General features: G+C 45.2%; 1 protein-coding gene and 2 long non-coding RNA genes across 6 annotated transcripts in view; 2 read left to right on the top strand and 1 right to left on the bottom strand.

Annotated features, from left to right (window-relative positions):
- LOC109305732 overlaps positions 1-15,626 on the top strand; it is a 20,015-nt gene extending 4,389 nt beyond the window's left edge. The window contains exon 4 of the long non-coding RNA XR_002099688.1: positions 15,617-15,626. This is a non-coding gene — a long non-coding RNA (uncharacterized LOC109305732). The remainder of the gene's footprint in view (positions 1-15,616) is intronic.
- The window catches only part of APP (amyloid beta precursor protein), a 357,591-nt gene that overhangs the window by 143,630 nt on the left and 192,397 nt on the right, over positions 1-21,564 (top strand). The gene's annotated exons all lie outside the window — the stretch shown is intronic.
- LOC109305734 lies at positions 1,757-13,032 on the bottom strand. The gene is made up of 3 exons (XR_002099690.1): positions 12,902-13,032; positions 4,035-4,037; positions 1,757-1,767 (listed from the first exon to the last, which is right to left on the bottom strand). It is a non-coding gene; the product is annotated as an uncharacterized LOC109305734 (long non-coding RNA).

Here is a 21,564-nt window from a genome sequence, read left to right as displayed (position 1 = left end):
GGGGTATGTGGGCCCTGCAGGGGGGGGCTATAGCACCTGTTGGGGGGCCATAGCCCTTGAGGGGGGGGCAGCAAATGTATATATTCATGTATTTATGAAACATGCATTAATTGCTTTAACACTGTAGATATATCAGTAAAGCATTGCCTAACTGATCTTTCTCTCTCTTTATAGTGGTCTTTTGTTTTAATTGTGGAGGAACATGGATTTTGGGGTATTTTACAGAGTGACTTTGGGATTTTTTAGCTTTCCAATAGGGAGCACCAGAATTCCTGCTAGGGAGGCCAGTGGCAGAACCCTGCCTGGTCAGAGCTGGCCCCTTGGACCTAGCTGGCTGTGGCTGACCTCCTGACCAGGTGGGGCCAGGAGGACATGCTTTGACCATTCAAAGCAGGCCACACCTGGAACATCCTCTAGGTGATAGCTACCCATATGGCTGGGCAGGGGGACACACACTGCAGTAGAGGCCAACTCTGCAGCTACAGCCCACTGGCAGCTGGCTCAGAGGGGCAGATGCCTCTACTGGTTGTGCAGTCCCTATCCACATCTGGCAGGTGTGCAGCAGGTCATAGCCAGGCAGCAGCCCCCACTGCCAGACTGCTGCAGTGGGTAGGGGGTGCAAGGAACTCTCAGGGCTGTGTCAGCAGTCCAGCTGGCACAAGGGGTAATGGCCAAAAATCCCAGTTCAAATTTGCACTGCTTCTATTTGAGCTGCTGCAAGCGCATGTGCTTGCATGTGTGGACACCCATGGTGGGTAGCTGATAGTAGTGAAAGGTTGTCATCTTCTATGGGGGACCAACATTAGCAGGTTATGGGACCCTTGGCTCTCAGGAGCTTTTTAGTTCCAATGTCTTTCTTGGTACTTTTGTCCAGCCCATTGTGGCTCTTACTCAGACTTGTCTTTTGATATTTTCACCTCCTTTCCCCCCACGCTTCTTTGGATTTTAGTCATCAGTCAGACAGTCCCTGTTGCTTTCTTGTTAGTTCAGGTAACTTGTTCCAGTCTATTTGCCAGTTTCCCTTGCAAGTAGGCTCATATCCTTTCTGCATTAAAATAAGGCAGTTTCATCTTTTGAGTTGCCTAGGCCCAGAAAAGGAGAGCACAGATAGAACTGGTTTCCTACATTCAGTTCTGGTATCTAGATTCTGATATAATGTGCAGTTACCCCAGATTGCAATTATAGATTCCCTTCTGAGTCCCAGCCCAGACTGTGCTTCAGAGAGACAGAATCTTCCAGGAATTTAGCTGCTAAAATCAGGATCTCAGTGGAACTGGAAAAGTGTTCTTTCAAGGCCTATTTCGTGAGCAACTTGACTTCCATGGAGATGGCAAAAGGAGCATTGATCCTTGACATATAGGGCATGAGTTGACATGCTTCATGTAGCACCTTTATTTTTTTAAGTGATTTTAATTTGTAGCACTTTGGTAGCATATGGATATGCTATTGTCTCCAAACTGAAGTGTTACTATTAGGGTGTGCCAATAGAGATTTTTGGGGCCAATACCGATAACCAATTATTAAGGAGGCGTGTTGGGTGATACTGATCCGATTTCCGATACGCAGCTCTTCAGCTGGTAAGTCTGGTGTGGAGGGAAGGGGGGGGGCAGATCAAGGTCCCTGTGGTGAAGGAGGGAATGGGATTGGGGCTGAGGCAGGTGCTGCCTAGCTGGGATGGGGAGGGGCGCTGGACAGAGCTGCACATGGTTCATCGGGTGGGGGGGCATGTGCTCCCCAGATCTGTGCAGAGTGTGCTGCAGCTGCAGGCTGGGACCAGGGCTGGGGTTGGCGCGGGACAGAGGTGTGGCTCATCTGGGGCGGCGCAGGAAGGAAGGTGGGGTGGCTCCTGCCGCTGCACATGGCTCACTCAGTGCTCATTTGGCGTCTTCCACCACTTGTCCGGGGGGGGGGGGGATGTACCCCTGGATCTTTCTGGCTGGGAAGAGCCTGGTCCCAGCCCACTCCTCCCCGCCCCATGCAGATCTGTGAGCACACCCTCCCCCCTGCCCTCCTGGATGAGCAGCAGGAACCACCAGGCAAGCACCGGACAAGCCAAGCGCAAGAAGTGGGATCTACCCCTCTTCCTTCCTGTACCCCACAATGAGCCATGCCTCTGGCCTCTGTCCTATATCTGCCCTGGGTCTGGCTGGGCAGCCCCAGCCCCAACCCAACCCCACACTCTCCCTCACTGTGGGGGCCTTGATGTGCCCTTCCATGCCCCTCCCCCTTCCTTTCCCCTTTCACCACACCAAATTTACCAGCTGCATGTAGCACTCCACACTGCTGGCTCTGCTCCTCACTGCCTACATGCTGTGCTGTGGCTGCACGCACGGACAGGAATCTGTCAGACAAATTATCAGCCATATCGGGCTGATTTCTGATACAGAACATTTTCTTTATATCAGTGCCAGTCTGTTACTGGATCAGTGTATCGGTGCACCTACAGAATTTGCTGTAGGTCTCCAACCCTCATCCCAGCACCGCTGTCATGCATCCTGAGCACAGCCCAACCCAACCCTCCCACCAGGAAGAGACTGGCGCCAGCCCCAGTCCACAGTAGCAGCCTGCCCTCACCCTGCCCATGCCATCTGGGGTGTGCATAATGGTGGGAGCTGCCCCCCCTGCCTTATGCACCCTTCCGTGACTGGGCAGCTCCTGCCCCAGCCCCACTCCCTTCCCCACTGCTGAGCCAGGCTGCCCCACCTCACATGCAGATTTGGGTCACCCCAGCTGCCATGCCCTCCCAGGGTGCATGGAGTGATGAGAGCTACTCCCCTCTGTGCAGTTCCCCGGACGAGCCACTCATTGCTCTGCCCTGGCTTTGTAGCACCTGCCTCTGCCCCAGTCCCACTCCTTCCCTCTCCATGGGGGCCTCAGTCTGCTCCCCGCCTTAAAAACAAAAAAATATGAAGGGGTACATGAACTGAAACTTTGAAAGAGAAGGGGTAGATTTGTTAAAGAAAGTTTAAAAACCCTGCATTAGCCTATTTAAAACTTCGGCACTTGCCATAGGCCAGGCTGGTGACTATAGTTTCAGATCAGTTGGAATATAATCAGTGTGTTTTTGTATTGAGATGTAGTTTTTGGCACACAAACACATCTTTCATCCTACTATTTTCCATTCAGAAGAGTGAATGAGTGATGTGTTTTATAGAAAGGTAATCCCCGGGCCATGCTCATTCAGAAAAGGATACCGGTGCTTTAGAAAACCAGTTTCTTGTCTGAATTGTTCATTATGCTTTCAATATATCTTAGCTCCAGTGCTTTGAATTTAAGATGTGTTGTGGTTTTCAGACCTGGGTTCTTTCCATGCCGCAGTATTTCCACACATTTAGTGGGCTGGTTTTTCATTTTGAATACGTTTGGTTTCCAGCCAGTACAGTAGAATGGTGTTTAATTTGTTAGCATATTTATGAAATAAAACCACTGATGCCAAATACAGCCCACACTGTGTATGTTGGTTTTTTATTTTTCTTATTAAGCACATTTGAGCTTATCTTCATATTGCCTCTCAGATGTAGGTTGGAAAATATTTCCCAACCTATAATATGATGATAATTATGCAGATAGATTGCACTGTACAAAGTGCACCTTACCAAAGCATTGTTAGACCTCTCGCAGTAACATGATTGAAGTCCTAAATCTGGTGCATACAAGTTAAGATTTCCTTCCTCTGTAACCAAAATTTGGATACTTGCCTGTGAATAACTGCATGAATAAATCACTAATTACTTTTCAGAGTTCAACTTTTCAGGGATGTTTGTTTTCAAGATCTCATCTGTATGCATGGAAATGTAATTACAAGTATAGGAAGGGGTTTGATTAATTTTGAATATGGAAAAAAGGTCTTTCATTTCAGCTATATTGCCCTTCTATAAAGGGCAGTATGGCCAGTATGTCCAATCTGGATTAAACATGATAAAGTAACAGCCAAAAATCACAAGGTTTCTCTTGGAGGATAATTTACCCATAAGTGGAAAGCTTAAAACATGGCAGTGCAGCCAGGTTGTACCGTACACAGGTACCAAAGGCACCAACTTCTTAAAGACCTATACAGCATTTGTGTTCAATAAACACCCGCATAAGAGTTGCATCTGACATGCTAAACTAAGCAATATGCCCATTACGTGCAATGGTATGCTAGATTACAACTATTCTGCGTTGTTTTCCATAAAACTATAGTATGATGGAACCTGCCACTTCACCACTGAATTCACTCCCCCAGGGAAAGTTACAACACTTCTTGGTCATGTATACATCCACAATCTTTGCAAGATGAATATGTTGGCATTTGAAATCAAAGATGCTACAATAGTTAACATCGTCTCCCCAGTCTCTGCATGAAACCATCTCTACCCGAAGGAAAAAATTCCTTTTCAAATACTAGTACTGCAGTTTTCAAACTTCCTAAAGTCATGGAACCCTTTTGTGTCACTTCTTCTAACACTGAACCCCCCACCTCCATCTGCAGAGCCAGGTGACCTGGCGTGGCAGTGATGATACTCATATCCACTCTGCCACTATCTTTGTGGAATCCCTGGTGACCTATCATAGTAACCCAGGGTTCCACAAAAAAGCTTGAAAACCACTGTACTAGTACATACAGCCTTTTTCATGGAAAAATACTGTAAAACAAAATATTTATGCATCAGAAATATTTGGATTTAATCACAGAATGTAACTTCCAATATATTTAACAAAAAAGATTATATGAATTAAATATGGCTTGCTACAAATTTTTTACAAGGTAGAATCTGCATACAACATAGGATTCTGGTATGGATAAGTTTTTTTTAAAAAAATGTTTCATTCTTTCTTGTTAACAGTATGTGCTGGAACAAAGAAACAAGGCCTTTAACTCCTATACTATTTTATTTTTCCTGTAAAGTAGACCTTACCAAATGTTTTGAATTGTGATATTAATGGATTCTGCTCTTCAGAAATTCAAAACTCCTCCCAATTTTCTTTCAATAACTTGTACAAAAATCATTTCCCCTGTACAGTTACAGAACAGAAATAGGGAGAAGGGGGAGGCTTCAATTTTATATAACACTCTTGTTTACTGGCATTTTGATGGTTCCAGTGATGGTTTACTGTGCTCCCATTTTGCAGTCATGATCTGTGAGCACACCCTCCTCCCTAGATTCTTACCATGTTAAGATTTCTCCTATTTTCCCTTCAACCAGGGAGGCAATGATCTCATGCTATTGTCTTACCAAACATGTAACCTTATTTGCTGTCAAGTTTGATTGTAGGTTGCAAGTTCATCTTAAAATGTGTGTGTTTATTTTGTATGTGACTTGTCTGATCATTATTGTTACCTGTTTAAAAATATATATATATATATATATAAAATAACATCTTAGACAATTTCTATTGGTTCCGTCCAGGCATAAAATTTATCTTCCTACCCTAAGTGTTAAATCTATATTAATTAATGTAACGCTTGTATTAAGTTTGCCTTATGTTGCCATAGCAACGTAAATAAAATGGTACTCAGAACATGGAGTTGTTTACAGATATCCAGGTTTATTTATTGTAAACTGTCTTTATAAAGCTGCTGTGTTTTGGAGAAAAAATGATTTAGAAATCTTTTGTAATGAAAGAGTAAACAATTTCCATTATCAAATAGAATTTGTTCAAATAAAATGAGTAAATATAAAAGTAAGGCTGAAATGCAGTATTTGAATTCTAAATGCATTTAAATATGCAGAAATATTATTGTGAAATTGCCCTACTTAATATGCTCAAGTTTTTTGGTTTATTTTACTTGAGTCTCTTTTCTTATGTGTGTCTTGTTTTTTGTTTTACTTTTAAATTGAATGTGTTAACAGGTGGGATTTCTGTCTGGGTCTTTACTTAACTTGGAATTCCTATACTGGCAATTCAAAAATGTTCCTGGCTAGACATGTTGAGGCATCTATTATTTAAAATGTGGTTGAGAGTAAGGATGAGGATTTCTTGAGCTCATTACTTTCTTGTATCATACAACAATTGTAATAACATAAAATAATGAATGTTAAATTAGTTCTCGCTAGGCAAAATATTTAAATATGCCCTAGTTTTCATTAGATTGTTGAATCATACCAAATTATTGACCATCTTTCCCTGTAATGGCAGCTTCAATGTTTTCCTGCGTTTCAGGGAAAAAAAATAAATCAGGAGGTAGATATAAAGACAATATCTGCAGATTTTATTATTCTCAGCCTGCACATTCAGAGGACACTTGTTTTTCTTTCTTGCTGTTGCTGTTTTTCTTTCTTGTTAACTACTACATGCTTTATGATTTAATCATTTCCATGTATATGATCTTTTTCTTTTATCATAGTTTTATATTGGTTTTATATGCTCTAAAGCTAGGTACAGATGTTCAGGGAGGTAAGAGGGGAGGTTAGATCACATTTAAAATGGCTGCTCCACTTAGCCTGACCTAACTAGGGATTATGGGGCACAGATGGAAATCACAATTTTCACCAGATCTGGCCACAGAAAGTGGTCTATAACCATGACCAAACACACATGCATGGCTGCAGACAGCTTCAAAAATAGCCGATCAGGCAAAAATCTGAACCCTTGTTGCATGAGAAATTTCAGAACCGAGCATCTTTTTTAACTTCTGTCTGTACTGCCTCCCAGCCTGTTCCTGTTTTCAGAATGGGAGGGGGGAAAGGAGTATAGGGAGTTTGGTCGGGGGGGGCTCAGCCCCTGCTGTAGTGTGAGGTGGGCTTATTGGAGCCCCCCCAACCACACACACGCTCTGGCACCAGCTGGGAACCCCTAGAATGAGATCCCTTTGCTCCCTTTCCCCTTCCCATTCTGAAAACGGACTGGTTGGTAGGGAACAAGGGCTGTTGCTAGGGGAAAATAGCTGCAGGTTGGCAGCCAGATACCCCTCCCCCCTGGAACTAATAGTAATCTTCTGTATGGTCCAGGGGACTGTTGTAACTCACAAGCTTGCTGAAAAGGAAGCTGCAATTCTGTCTGCACCCTAAATGCAAGCTGTACAGAAGTCCAGGAAATTTAGATTGGTCTAAAAATGGCCAATCTGACCCCAGTTAACCCTACCTCTGAGGTAATCTAACTTAGACTGTGTCCAGCAAGACTGATTTAATGCAACTTCTGTACAGTTCTCAATGCAGCCTCAGGGCTGGGAAAGCTCAGCTGCTGGTCCTAGCCCCAGAGCAATGCTTTTCCTCCCTGCCACTAGGCTGTTTTTAGCCCTTTGCCTCACCCCCGATGGACAGCCTCTCCATGGACCAACCAACCTTCCCTGCGCTTGCTAAACAAGCCACTATTGTGCTGGGAGCCAACTGAAATAAGTTGGGGTGCAGGATCAGGGCTGGTAGGTTCATCAGGACAGAGTTGTTTGTCTGAAGATAGGGGAGGTCCTGGAGCAGAGAGAGAGAGAGCTAAAAATAGCCCCTGGTCCCTGGGCAGGGCGGCAGCCCCCCCAGTCCCTCAAACCCCACCCTCCATTCCCACCAAATGCTCCCAGTCTCCTACTCCCCCCCACTGCTGCTGACCCCATTAGCCCCTGATTCGTTTCAGGCTCCACAGACCCTGCTTGCTCCTCAAATCCCTCTCGCCCCATAGCAGACCTCACTTGCCTCCTGAGCATTCCTGGTCTCCCAGCTAATTTTTAATTACTTTTCTTTTTGTCAGAATCTTGTGGTCTGAAGCAGGGCTGTCTAACTTATTTGTCACTGCTACATTAGCGTGGCTCTGGAACCCAGTGGGTGAACAGTGGTACAGCTCACCACCCAATTTTCCCTGCTGCTTTGAGTTGTTAGCAGTAATCGAAGACCACAACTTTGATGGTATGCAAAGTGATGATGAGGGCAAGTGGTGGTAGTATTGACCCCCCTCGGTTTCAGATCTGCAGTGGGCACAACTTAATCCCTTACTAACTGCCACTTGGACTTGGGCTAAAGGATTTCTTTTCCTATGGATTTTCTGAGGTCAAATTGTTTTATATACTTCTTTCCAAAAAAAAATAAAGAAAAAAACCAATTGTGAAATAATTGATTCTAACATGGAGACCTTGTCCAGCGGGCTTCAGCCACACGTTGACCTTCACTCTAGCATTACCAAGATTGGTGGAAACTTTTATTGATGACCTCATTTGAGACAGGAGCAGGTCTTGGGCAGGAAGCTCAGTATCATTCTGAGCTGTAGATGATTGCTGTGAAAGGCAGGCAGCAACTTGTTGTGCAGTGATTCTGCAGAATTGCCTGTGCCTCTATGCATTGGTATTATATATTAGTAAACGCTGGTATTTCACTGCAGCCTGGATTTTGTGCTGTTCAAATCTGAAATGACATTACATTAAAGAAAATACAGTTTTCTTTTACTACTACAATCTTAATGGTTTATGCATAAATGTGCATGTAAAGGAACAGCATGCCTCATATTATATACAATTCTGATGTTTTTCTGACGTTACATCTAGATTTTTTTTTTGAAGTAGCTTATATTGATTGAGGTTTTCTAAAGGTCAAAGAAATTTATTGTGTGGTGAGATTGCACAAGAAGAAAAGTGTGATTCTGGATTTCGTTTTTATCAAAACATAATTTTTCTAATTTTTGCTTTTTGACATGAAGAAATACAATGTTTTGGAAGTGTTTAATAGATCTCTATTGTTTTCTTGTATTTGATTCAATAAACGTTGTTTGTACTTTTTGCAGTTCTGCATTTAATCTCAGTAGCTGTTTATTGGAAGCATACTTCACAACAATGGAGATTGCTATTGTGTTATGAAATCCATTTTTCCTGGGTTATCACTTTCCTTGTGCAGGTTGTGTCCAGTTTTTTTTAGTCTGGAGTGCCTTGTGTTGACAAACTGATAAGCTTCTTAATGAGCTCCTGCACCCAGAAAGATGCATGATGTATTTTTAGCTTTCCCATGGCAATTTGGATAGGTGATCATCAACACCTAGAGACAGGCATGCTGCAGAGTCCAGCAGCTTGACAGATAACTTAAGCTTCAGATTCTTTTAAAAATGGATTTGACTCAGTTTCTCTTGAGAGTCCAGTACTCTACACATCGATAACTTGTAAATAATTAATTAACTCTGTGAAGTAGCAGCAAACTAACTCAATGTTTATAGTGTTTCAGTTTTCCTTTGCTTTACTTTGTGGGTACACAAGGTCTGCATAGCATAGGTAAGAGTAGTTATTTTCAGTATCGTTCCAACAGTAACACACTCAAAATGTAGCTTTGAACAGCCCAAATATATACCCTGTCTATTTATCCCTCCAAAGGTTTCTTTTCTCTAGGCTCTCATGCTCTTGTTCAGTATGCCAGCTCAATTTACAAGCTTAAGGTTAAATCCTACTGTTTTACATCAGTACAAACCAATTGTAGTCAATAGGGTTGCATTGGTATTTACTAAGAGTTAATTTTAAGGCTGTTAACTATGTGTATGCTAAAGTTTTTTGTTAATATAGCAGTTTAGAAAGGCACAATGGGATGGTTGCCAAGACCTGGCAGTTGGGCTTGGCTCTATCCAAGGAACAGAAGTTAAAACAGACTCCACTCTAGAAAGTCATGCTTCAGAAATTAGGCAGAAAAGATAAGACTAGAGGATTCAGAAAACTACAGAGGGCATATCTGTTGCTTTCTGCAACATCATCAGAAGCTTTTTAAAATTTCAGCATTTACTTAATACTGTTATGCAATACAGTAGAGCTATGAGAGGAATGGGAACCTGCCTGTGGTAACCACATCTGCATATAATTTCATAGATTTCTAGGGTTGGAAGAGACCTGGCAGATCATTGGGTCCGACCTGCTCCAGGCAGGAAAGAGCACTGGGGTTAAGTAATCCCAGCCAGATGCCTGTCTAATCTCCTCTTGAACACCTCCAAGGTAAGGGAAAGCGCCACCTCTCTTAGAAGCTCATTCCGTATTTTGGCAACCCTCACTGTAAAGAATTTCTTCCTCATGTCCAATCTAAATATATTCTCCTTCAGTTTGTAGCCATTATTTCTGGTAACCCCAAGGGGTACCCTGATAAACAGAGTGCCCTCTATTCCCTGCTGCCCCCCCCCCCCATGAGTTTGTAAACAGCCAGTCTGCAGTTTGTGCCGAGTATACTGTAGGAGAAGATTTGCTGGGTAACAAGAAGTGTCAGTTTTACATATTCCAGAGTATAAAGTCATCTTTCACCATTCTGAATGTACACATTTTGACACATTTTTGTTTACCTTTATTGTACTTTGGTTGCCAGAGTTACCATTTTCCTCTTTGCGTTTCGAGTATGAAGTATTCTAAGAATCTGTCTTGCTACGTATAAAATCATAGTACTCCTTTTAGCAACAGAAACATAATATATAGTGTGGTAAAGCATGCTTAATACAGAACTCTCTTTTCTTTTGCAGGCTTCCTCTTTGATGCCTTTACTGTCTGTGGCCTTCCTTTGTATCACTTCATCTGGATGCTGTGCTTTTTTGTTTCCATCTCTCTCCTTTCCAGGGGTTTTCTCTGGATCCATTTTATCTTTATTCAGCCAGTAAAACTCTACAGCCTCTTCAGGGTTTTCATGTGTTCCTTTTTGCTTCACCTTTTCCCTGTCTGTCTTCTCCAGGTTTCTCTGGGGCCCCTGGGAGATGTTGCATTTATTGTGCAGTTCACTAATTAATCACATAAGCGGCAACATGCCACATGTGCAGTACATTTGATGTAGATCGTCTGTGTGGCTGGTTTGTACTGTGCAGTAATTTGAATTTGTGGCACTTTGGCTAAGCCCAAAGGATAGAGGGTATAGCTGGGCTGCACGCGCAGTTCTTAAAGGTCTTGGCTATGCCAGAAACCCAAGATCAGTGTTAGCTTTGCAGTTCTCCAGGACTTTTAATATCCCCACAATCATATGATTGAGATTTGATTAATTTCATGCTAGACCCCCAAAATCACGAGTCCTGCCACATATGTGGCATAGCAGGATGTGTGATTCCTATCAGCAATATCCCTTTATGGTTGTATGGTTCCCAGAGAGAACCTTCTCAGCATGGCGGTCACACTGCTTCCCCTGAAGTGTGCTTGTGCCACTTGTGGAGCAGCGTGCTCCAAGAACAGCTATTGCCATGAAACTGAAGCTGCAGTCTTCCAATTACTTCATAGTTGGTAGGATCAGAAGGGACCTGAGCAGATTATCAAGTCCGACCCCCTGCCATGGCAGGAAAGAGTACTGGGGTCAAATGATCCCAGCAAGGTGTTCATCCAGCCTCCTTTTAAAGACCCCCAGGGTAGGAGCCAGCACCACTTCTCTTGGAAGTTGGTTCCAGATCCTAGCTGCCCTGACAGTGAAGTAGCGCCTCCTGATGTCTAGCCTGAATCTACCATCTGCCAGCTTGCGACCATTATTTCTTGTCACTCCTGGCAGTGCTCGGGGGAACAGGGACTCCCCCAATGCCTGCTGGTCCCCCCCGACTAGTTTGTAACAAGCCACTAGATCCCCCCTCAGCCTTCTCTTGTGGAGGCTGAACAGGTTCAGGTCCCGTAGCCTCTCCTCGTAAGGCCTGATCTGCTGACCCCTGATCATGTGGGTGGCCCTCCTCTGGACCCTCTCCATGGTGTCCAAATCCCTCCTGAAGTGCGGCGTCCAGAACTGGACGCAGTATTCCAGCTGTGGCCTGACCGGGTTGCAGAGGGGGAGGATCATCTCCTTGAAGCTACTGTACCAAGAAAGCTGCTAATTGTATCTTGTCCTTCATTTAAAACTCTCACTTCTGTGAAGCCTTCACATTTAATGTGCTGTTACCGTGGTCTTGCTTACTAATTTAAAGAAAGCAAATTCCCATAAGGCTCGGTTCTGTGTGCTTTTTCCTCTCTCCCAGTGTTTTCTGTGTCTGTTTTTATATTATTTTATAGACTTGGGAATTTAGGAGCTGTGCAAGTCACTAGGATCCTCAGTTACTAGTTTAAATGGAACTTACAGAAAATCTAAGTCCTTAAGGCAGGGGTGAGCAAAGACTGGCCCGAGGGCCAGATCGGGCCTATAGCAGACTCAATTTCCCAGCGTCCCCTGCAGCAGAGACAACTTCTGGCTACTGCCAGGCCCAGCTCTGCTGCCTAGCCAACCCAGCCAATCTCTCTCTCACCCACTGCCAGGGGAAGGACCCATGCAGGCACGGCATGTGACCAGGTGGCCAGGATGGGGCCGTGGCCAGAAACAAGGTGGGTGGGGCCAGAGAGACCCCAGGATCTTTGATCCAGAGGATCCAGAAAAGAGCCACCCATATGATCAGGGACTTGCAAGGCAAGCTAAATGAGGAAAGGTTGAGGGGCCTGGGCCTCTTCAGCCTAAAAAAGAGAAGATTGAAAAGGGACTTGATAGCGGCATACTGCTGTATCAGAGAGCGTCAGGAGCTCAGTGAACAACTGTTCACTAGGGCACTCCCGGGGAAGACCAGGACCAATGGATACAAAGTCCTGGAAGGCTGCTTCAGGCTTAATACCAGGAAAAACTCCTTCACAGTCAGGGTGTCGAGTCTGTGGAATAAACTCCCTCCAGAGGTGGTGCAGTCACCTACCCTGGAGGTTTTCAAGAGGAGCCTGGACAGTTACCTTGCTGGCGTCACCTAACCCCACTTGTCTTCTTACCTAGAGCGGGGGAGTGGGCCCAATTATGTGCAAGGTCCCTCCGAGTCCCTAACAATCTATGCATTTTGGGGGCTGGGGGGCAGGGCCGAGTCACGATCTGCTGCCTGCATGCGCCTGTGACAAGTATGGGTTCCACAGGCTAAGGCTTGAAGGTAGCAGATCATGGCTCTGCCTCAACTCTGGTTCTTTGCTGTCACTGCTGGAGCAGCTACCCACCCAACCATGCCCCCTACCTGTGCTGCTCCTGGCTAGTCTCCATGGAGACCCCAAGAGTGGCAGGGCCATGACAGTACCGGGAACCCCCCACTTAGCACTTTTAATTGGTTCCTGAAAAAACAAGCGCTAAGCGAAACCAAAAGTTTTTGAGAACCCAAGATGGTAACTGCAAGTGATTTTAATGATCCATAATGGCTACTGCAAGTGCTATAATGAAACTCACTGAGTGCTAAGTGAAATCGGGTATGAATTTAAAATGAGCGTTATAGGGAAGTAGTACTAAGCAAAACAGTGTTAAGCAGAGGTTGCCTGTACAGGGCTGTAAAGGGGCAGAGCCCCAGTGGACAGGGGCTGGGGCTGGGGCAGGGGCAGAGTCTCCATGGAGACCAGCTGGGGTAGGGGCTGCTGGGAAATGGAGTCTGGATCCACCATTTTACCCCTGTCTTAAGGCCTTGCTGCACTGAACAGAACAACCAAAGTATTTCTTAAAAATCTGGGTCTTTAGACCCTAAGGTCCTTACAGCAGATGCCAGAGATAAAATCGTACTCTAGAATCCTTCATGGAAGGCAAGATTGGAAGAATGTGAAAGGGCCACCAAAAAACCATGACAAAAAGCCTGGGAACACCAGAGCTTTGGACATTTGGGGCGCTGTTGCAGGGAAAAAGACTTGGGGCCCACTGCAAGTTTGCCTTTTGCACAGGCTTTTCCAGCCTGGGACCAGACTGGAACGAAGTGTCTTGAAGGATGTGTCTTAGTCCCTTCATCTTCTCCATATATGCCTTTTAGGATAGAGCATAGTCTCACCATGTGTTGTTTTAGGCAGTCTGTGCAGCATCTAGCACAGTGCTAATACTTGACTGATGGTTTGTTATTAGGTCTTGTCATTTGTGGGCATCTGTGTAGCTCAGTGGTTCTCAACCTTTTTTTGCCATGACCCACTGCTGGGAGCAGAGGGCAGCAGCAGCAGTTTGAGGGTGAGGTGGTAGAGCTTCCATCACGCAGCGTGGCTTGTCCTTCATGTGCGGCACCGCTGGCATTGTTCCATCAACCCTCATTTGGGTCATGACCCGAGGTTGGTAACCACTAGCGTAGCTGTGAATGTACTTAAACTAAAAAAGTTATGGAGGGGGGGATTAGAGAAGGGAACAAACTTAAAGTTTTAGTTCTACTTCTATCTCTCTCTCTTTTTTTATTTTTTAAAGAAGGGTTTTTGCTCCAAGTATTCCACACTTCTAGAAGAATCTTTTTCAGACTTTAGTAACTAAAGTAATAGACACTTAAACAACAAAAATGTTCTGCTTTTTCAAAATCATGATCGCATCCATTTTCCAAGTTGGGTTAGTCCCCTGAGCACATTGGAGGAAATGAGATTTTTAGAATAAAGGCAGATCAATATGATTTTAGTAGATTCTCTGTAGCCTACCCAGACCTTTTTAGTATCTTTTGTTCTTTTTAGTTGGCTCTTAAATATAATAATGAAAGTGTGCCTTGTGTGCCTCTCTCTTTCTATTTTCATTAAATTGCTGCAAACTGCCTTTATTCCCATTGTCAGTTATGTAACAACTCTCCTACTTTTTTGAAAGCTTAACTTTATTTTCTCACTGTTTCACAGTTAGTTTATTATAATAAAAATGGAATATATATATATACAGTGGAAATGGAATATAAAACAAAGTGCTATTTTTTTTATACATAAGCAACTCTATACGTAGTTATTTTTCAGCCTGTTTACACCAGATTCAGTTTTATGACAGGCTGTAGTTTTCTCTTAAGTGAAAATGCCTTGTCAAATAGCATGCATGCATATCAAGGTTGAATAATTTAGATAAAGGGTTTGAAGGAGGAGAATACTTTTATCATGTACCCTCCAAAGGCATCCTTCATGTGTATTCATTTTGTATTATGATCAAGGGTTTTCTGTTTGCCACGGAAAAAACATGAGTTTTCCTGTTTAAAGGATAAAAATGTGTATTTTCTCCTTTAAAGGAGAAAACCATGAATTTCTTCCTTAAAGTAGAGAAATATGGGAAACTCTGGGTTTCCCCTTGCAGACTGGCAGCTTTCCAGCCTGTGAGGGGCTGTTTAGGGCTGGAGGGAGCAGAGGCATAGAGACTGGGGTTACGGGGTGCCATATTAGAATTTAGAATTTTATTTTATTATAATGATTGAGGCACAGGTAGGCTTTCAAATTGCTTTCAACTTGTAAATATATCAATAAAAAATTGTGTTCAACTGATATCTATATATTTTAATCCTGGAAAAACACGCATTTGGGGTTTTTAAATCGGAGAATTTGGGAATTTTTTTATCAGAGAATTTGGGATTTTTAAACAGAGAAAATCAAGATTCTTGATCATGATGCACATTCTCGAGCCACTTATGAACAGATTGTATCACTGATTTCAAAGTGGAAATTACCCCTTTTCTTTTCTGTGGGTTGATGGATCTGTTGTACTGACTAGTAGGGTTAGTGTAATGCTTGAGGTGAAGTTACTGGTTGTATACAACTGTGGTTTAGAACCTATAAGCTTAGTAACTTAGTCATGTTAAAATGCCCTTTAAAGAAACTGGTGATGCCTGTCATTTAGCAAACCATTTAAATATATTTTTGAAGTCAGCAGGACTTTTGTTATACTTAAGATTAAAAACTTACTTCGGTGAACTGAGGCCTCAATAGGTAACACTCTCTTCTCTAGCTTGCTGCTAACTAATGCCTTGTCATGGTATTAAAAATTGCTGTGGTACAAAAGGCATTTCAGGCCAAACACTGATCTCTTACACAAGATTGCCTCCAAAGGACTCTGTGAAATGATTAGTTGTCATCTTTTGATAGTTATTCAAACTCCTGGTCATTTGTTTTAGCTGGTCTGTATCTTTTCCACAGAGAGAGAGAGAGAGAGAGAGAGAGTATTTATGCTTTTTCTAATAAATGTTTCATCATGTCTGACATGCTCATTGTAACAGAAATTTTGTTTCCCTTATGTTCACGAATCATAAGACTCTGTTAATGTTTCTGAAGTCGGGGCAAATTCTGAGAGTGACTTCATTCTCAGAAATATTGGTATTTTTTACAATATTTTCGAACAGGCTTCAGTGTGTTACATCCTAATCAGATATTCTTGATTTAGTCTATCTAATTTCCTGTCAACCTTGTTGCTGTCTAAAGTATGATACATTTAGTATTCTTATTCAGTTTACTATCTTCTCTATTGCTGCTGCTTATCTTGTTCTGAAGTCAATTTACTTTCTAAAAATGTTTTCTTTATCAAGTCAAATATCCAGTATCACATCCAAATCTGTCACTGCGGATCATGATTAATAAGTATAATACTCTGAAGATAGAAAGTTCTATATAAATAAGTATTATTTTATATCATGCATGTTTTCTTCTAACAAAATATTTATATTTAATTGTATTCCTTGGAAACACACTGGTAAAACAGACTGTTGTTTGTTTTTTTTGCTTGACAGTTTCTGCTTGGTTCACACTCATAAAGTCCAAAAAGAAGTAAGAATAAATCAATGCTCCCAGAGAAGCCAAGTATTTAAAAGCCTCAGGTTAACACAGGACACTTAAGGCTTTTGAGATCATAACCTGCCTAATAGAGAAATTATACCTGTCTTTTATTTCAATGGAGCAGAGCAGACCCTGGCACCTCCTAATATGTGGCAGTTTGGGTCACCCAACCCTTGTAGCCATTACCCATGCAAGTCACCAGCATGCTACAGCTAGTTGATCCTGCTTGGCATCTCTAAGGGTTTGAAAGAAGGTAGTCTTTTGGCCTTTAGGGCTAAGTACAGAAATTCAAAAAGTTCAAGCCTGAATTGATTCAGTCTTTGCAGGTTAGTCTAACCTGCATAGATTGAACCAATTTGCAAGTGAATAGACGTTCACTTTTGATTCTGGAAATGCAACCACATGCCTGCAGTAGCTAAGGCTAGAAGCTAGGAGTGCTAGAGCGAGTCCTCAGCTGCAGGGAAGCTGGCGGGGGAGAGGGGGGAAGCATGGCCAAGCCCCATCAGGCTGAGTGTGATTGGGGAGTGGTTTAAACCCCCACCCTGGCCTGCAGAGACCCCAGTCAGGGTGTCACTGGAGGTGAAAGGGGGAAGCAGCCCTTGCCAGGCATTTCCCGTGCCCACCCTCATTGCTCACACAGCAGGTGGCATAACGAGATCTGGCACCAGTGTGAGGTGAGCGAAGATGGGGGTTTTATTCCCTCATCTGTCCGACCGGCAGGTCCCAAGCCAGGGTCTGCCTGGCTAGGGCAGAGCAACCTGTGTGAGCATCCCTCCCCTCACTGCTGCAGTGACAGAGGCAGGGGCATGGCCAGGCACTGGCCTGGCATGGCCCACCTGAGGCAAAGGGGCTGAGGAGGATGTTTATTCTGCCTTCCCTCTCCTCTGCCCCTGGAACCCCAGCCACAGTCTTCCTGACTGGGGCAGAGCAGCCCCTGGTAGGCATTTCCCCCATACCCCTCACTACTGGAGCCGTAGGGAGCATGGCCAGCCCTGGCATTAGCCTCAAGAGAATGGGGGAGGGAGTAGGTTTAATTCCAGAGCAGCCCATGTCATCTCCCCCCCCCCCCCACTGCTTCAGTGGTAGGGGAGGGGGAATGGCCGGAGGGCAGCTGGCATGGCCCCCTAAGGTGAAGGGGGCAGGGAGGGGGTTTATTTCCTCCTCTGTCCCTTCTCCCCAGGGGACTACACCCGGGGTCTGCCAGCCCTGGCCGTCACCTCCACTGCTCACACCCAGCCAGGTAGACCCCAGTTGTGGTCCCCCAGTAGGAGAGGCGACGGCGGGGGAATAAACCCCCTCCTTGCCCCCTTCACCTCAGGGGGGACATGCCTGGTCAGTGCCTGGCCATGCCCCCACCCTGCCACTGCAGTAGTGGGGGTGGGAGTCCCTGACATGATCTGCTCAGCCCTAGCCACACAAAACCCAACTTGGGTCTTGCTGGAGGGGGCAGGGGATGGAGGGAGGAATTAAACCCCCATCTCCATTCACTTCACACTGCTGCTGGGGCTGACCACGCCCACTGCCACTCAAGTAAGGAATAAGGCAGAATGGTTGACAGGGGCTGCTGTACCCTTGCCTGGCAGACCCCAGCTGGGGTACATGCTGGTGGGACAGGGTAGGGAGTGGGAAACACGTCTTCCCTGCCCCCCTTTGCCTTAGGGACTGGCATCTGGCCATGCCCCCACCCCTGCTCCAGCTAGGGAGCAGAGGGGCAGGCCCAGCCCTGCTTCACTGGAGCAGATGCCACAGCCCAGCCCAAGGTTGCAGAGCATGCTGGGATGCTGGAGGACTCTGATTTAACTTAAATCAGGAAGGTGTCTGGGACAGAAGTTCCATAACTCAATTTGACTTCAATCAGTTAAGTCTGAAACTACATTTAACCAGGTTTATCTCAAACCAGGTTTGGCCATTTGAAACTGATTTATATTCACTGAGCTTCTGTTCTATTACAGGTTTAAACCAGTTTCTGATCACATAAACCGGTTTATGTGCAACTTCCGTCCCTAGCCTAGGGGTCTAGTTATGCAGCATCATCTGCTCTGTACAGCAGTACTAAGTGTATCTAATTAGAGGCTGAACCACACATATATGTTGACTGATTTTTATGGACATGGAACAGTACTCTTCAGCAGTAAAAACACATTGTACAAAGAAATAGTAGATTTTTTCCTAAAGGCCAAAGGAAAGTGCATCATCATGATATCCCTAAATGGGTCTTGATGTGTTTGGGAGTAATGGCTGGTGATGGGACGTCAAGTTTTTTTCATAGTTACCTCACCAGCTCAATTCAGCCTCATAAGTGGTGGTCAGAAGTCTCCAATTATTCATTTAGTGCGACACAAAAAATAAGTTGGCCCATATTAAACAGTTATGCCATATAGTCTGCCCCCCCCGTTCCTCCCCATCTCCCCCCCAAATAATATTATGTTTAGCATTTGGACAGATCTAAAAGGCCAAAGCTCAAATTCATTTTGTTTATGAACTTACGATCTCACCAGTAGAGCAAATCATTGCAGGATGAATATAAAAATTCCTGTACTCCAAATCACATTGGTGATCTATCTAGTGCAGTGATTCTTAACCTTTTTTAGACCCAAGGCACCCCTGGGAAAACCAGCGCTCTGCTTTCACTTGCTTTTTTGATCATAGGGAAAAAAAAGCAATTCTTACGCTGTGAACTTGGAAATAGCACAACAGACATGAAGTGTTTTAAACGCTATGGTTTTCTATTTGAAATCTCTCTGAATGGTATGCAGGTGTTTGCACTTATGATAGTGCTAATATTGGGCTGTACCCTGTAGCACCTTTAAAAGGATCTTACAGCACAGTGTTGTGCCATTGCACCCTGGTTGAAAGTCACTGATCCTGTGTAATATGTCCTGCATTGGCCAGTGCTGGATGCTTTAGAGCAGGGGTGTCAAACATGCAGCTCGTGGATCTTTTTGCCAGTGCTGCTAGCAGCCAAGGTGTTAATGCCATTGTTACTTAAGCCCGTTGCCATGGCTGCTGGAGCTAGAATGTCCCCACGTCCAGAACCCAGAGGATGAACACCACTGCAGAATATAGTGTTTTTGGTCACTGCTGGAAACTGAAATCATCAGTGTTCAACCCCTTCCTGCTGGCCATACTGACACTGGATCCAGCATCCATGGCTCTGGGAGTTAAGCAGTGTTGGCATGAATTCCTTGGCTGATAGAATCAACACAAGAGCCATAGCCAGAAGCCCCATGGTCTGGGTCCAGCCCACAAGAAACCCCATGGTTCAGATATGGCCTACAAGGAGCCTCATGGACCCAAATTACTTTGTCACCCCTCTTCCAGAGAAAGAAGTAATTCTGGGGTAGGGTGCAGGCTAGACTTGTCCCCTGGGCAAAAAACTTCAACTCGTACTGCTGTCAGCATGAGACTTGTGTTTTCTCATTCAGTGAAAAGATGAACTCGGCCATCCCGCAGCCAGTGGTCTGAAGACAGATAACAGACTACATTAGTCACCTTCTGTGCCCTAAACTTCATTAGGCCACCCGTTATATATTATATTCAGGAACAGTTCTGACTACTTAAAGGATTCCAAAGCTTAAATCAAGTTACAGTATCAATCACTGTGAGGTAATCATGAATTATATCCCACATACTCATTCCTAAAACATTTTAGGGTGATAACAAAATATTTATTTCAACTTGAAAAGAAATTCATTTGGTTGAAATGAATTAATTTTTTTTGTGTTTATTTATGGGGGTGTAGCGGGGTGCTAAGGTGCCTGCTACTGACAACAGTAATATGGGCTCAGCTGCCAGTCACCAGGGCAACACAGGTGCGGGTTGCTGGGGCAACCAGTCTGGTCAGCTGACCAGGAGGGGGCAGGGCCAGGTCTTTTATAAACAGCCAGGCTGAGGCCGGAAGGTCAGTTCCCCCTCTGGCTGCTGAGGAAGTAGGAGCTCTGTGGAAGCGGGTAGAGGAAAGAAGCCCGGTGGCCTGAGCAGCTTCCATTGGGAGGAGACCAGGTGGAGGAAGCCCTGGTAGGGATTTTTGGGAGGAGAAACTCCTTGATGGTTTAGAGTTTATGTTTAGCCAGGTGGCTTAGTTCTTGAGTTGTAGCTGGTTGGCTTATGATATTGTTTTATTGTTTGTTGTTTACCCCGGAGGACCGGGTGAGGCTATAAGGGGTTGGAGGAGGCCTCAGTACCTGGCCCTCAGTAGCGTGGGGGGAGGGGGTTCCTGCTGCCAGAGAGGGTACAGCAGTCTGGTGCCAGAAAGGGCACGGTGGTTAGGAGGGTTCAGTGCAGTGAGGGCCAGGTAAGGCTGAGGCCGCCTGAGCCCTATTGCGGAAAGCCCCAGTGGGGTGTAGGACCCGGAAAGGGGGTCCAAGGGCCAGGTGAGGCCGCCTGAGCCCTATTGAGCAAACCCCCGTGGGGCGTAGGACCCGGAAAGGGGTCCGGGGGCCAGGCACGGCTACAGCCACCTGAGCCCCGATTGCGGGAGTTACGAGGCAAGGCCCCAGTGAGGTGTCGTGATCTTGGAGCAAGGCCCTGGTGAGGGCGCGAGTGTGAGCAAGGCCCCAGTGAGGGCATGAGCGCGAGCAAGAGGGCGAGCACTGAGAGAAGCCCTGGAGGGGGCGAGCACTGAGAGAAGCCCTGGAGGGGGCGTCTAGGAATACGAAGGCCCAGGGAGGGCGAGCGCATAGAGGGAAGCCCAGGAGAGGGCGAGGGCATGGAGAAGGGCCCAGCTTGGACCACTAGGCAAAGACAGGCCCGGAGAGCGTCCATGAGGGCGCGGGCACTAATAACTGACTCAGCAACATCTGGTACATCTGAGAGGCTTGGGGCGTGGTAGAAAGGGTGGTAGGAGCCACGCATAGCCCATAAGGCTGAGTGCACCAAATCAATCTAGGGAAGCAAGGGCCAGGATAAATAAGAGCACCATGTCCAAGGAGACAGAAGGCAGCCTCCGTTATAAAACATAATACCATCAAAGACATGGCGGGCGAGAACAAGGGTGCTTGATTGCCAACTTGGCACGGTAGGGGGCGCCAGGAGAGATCATAGCCGCTCCTGTGTCCCCACCCTGTGACGGGGGGTTCATAGATTTCATAGACATTAGGGCTGGAAGGGACCTCGGGAGATCATTGAGTCCAGCCCCCTGCCCAAAGGGCAGGAGGTCAGCTGGGGTCATAGGATCCCAGCAAGATAAGCATCCAATTTACTCTTGAAGGTGTTCAATGTAGGTGCTT

This window comes from Crocodylus porosus, unplaced genomic scaffold, assembly GCF_001723895.1.
Source record: "Crocodylus porosus isolate Cpor-Errol unplaced genomic scaffold, CroPor_comp1, whole genome shotgun sequence".
Taxonomy (NCBI): Eukaryota; Metazoa; Chordata; order Crocodylia; family Crocodylidae; genus Crocodylus; species Crocodylus porosus.
The sequence above is the reverse complement of the archived record's forward strand: the minus strand, read 5'-3'. Positions and strand labels throughout refer to the sequence as shown.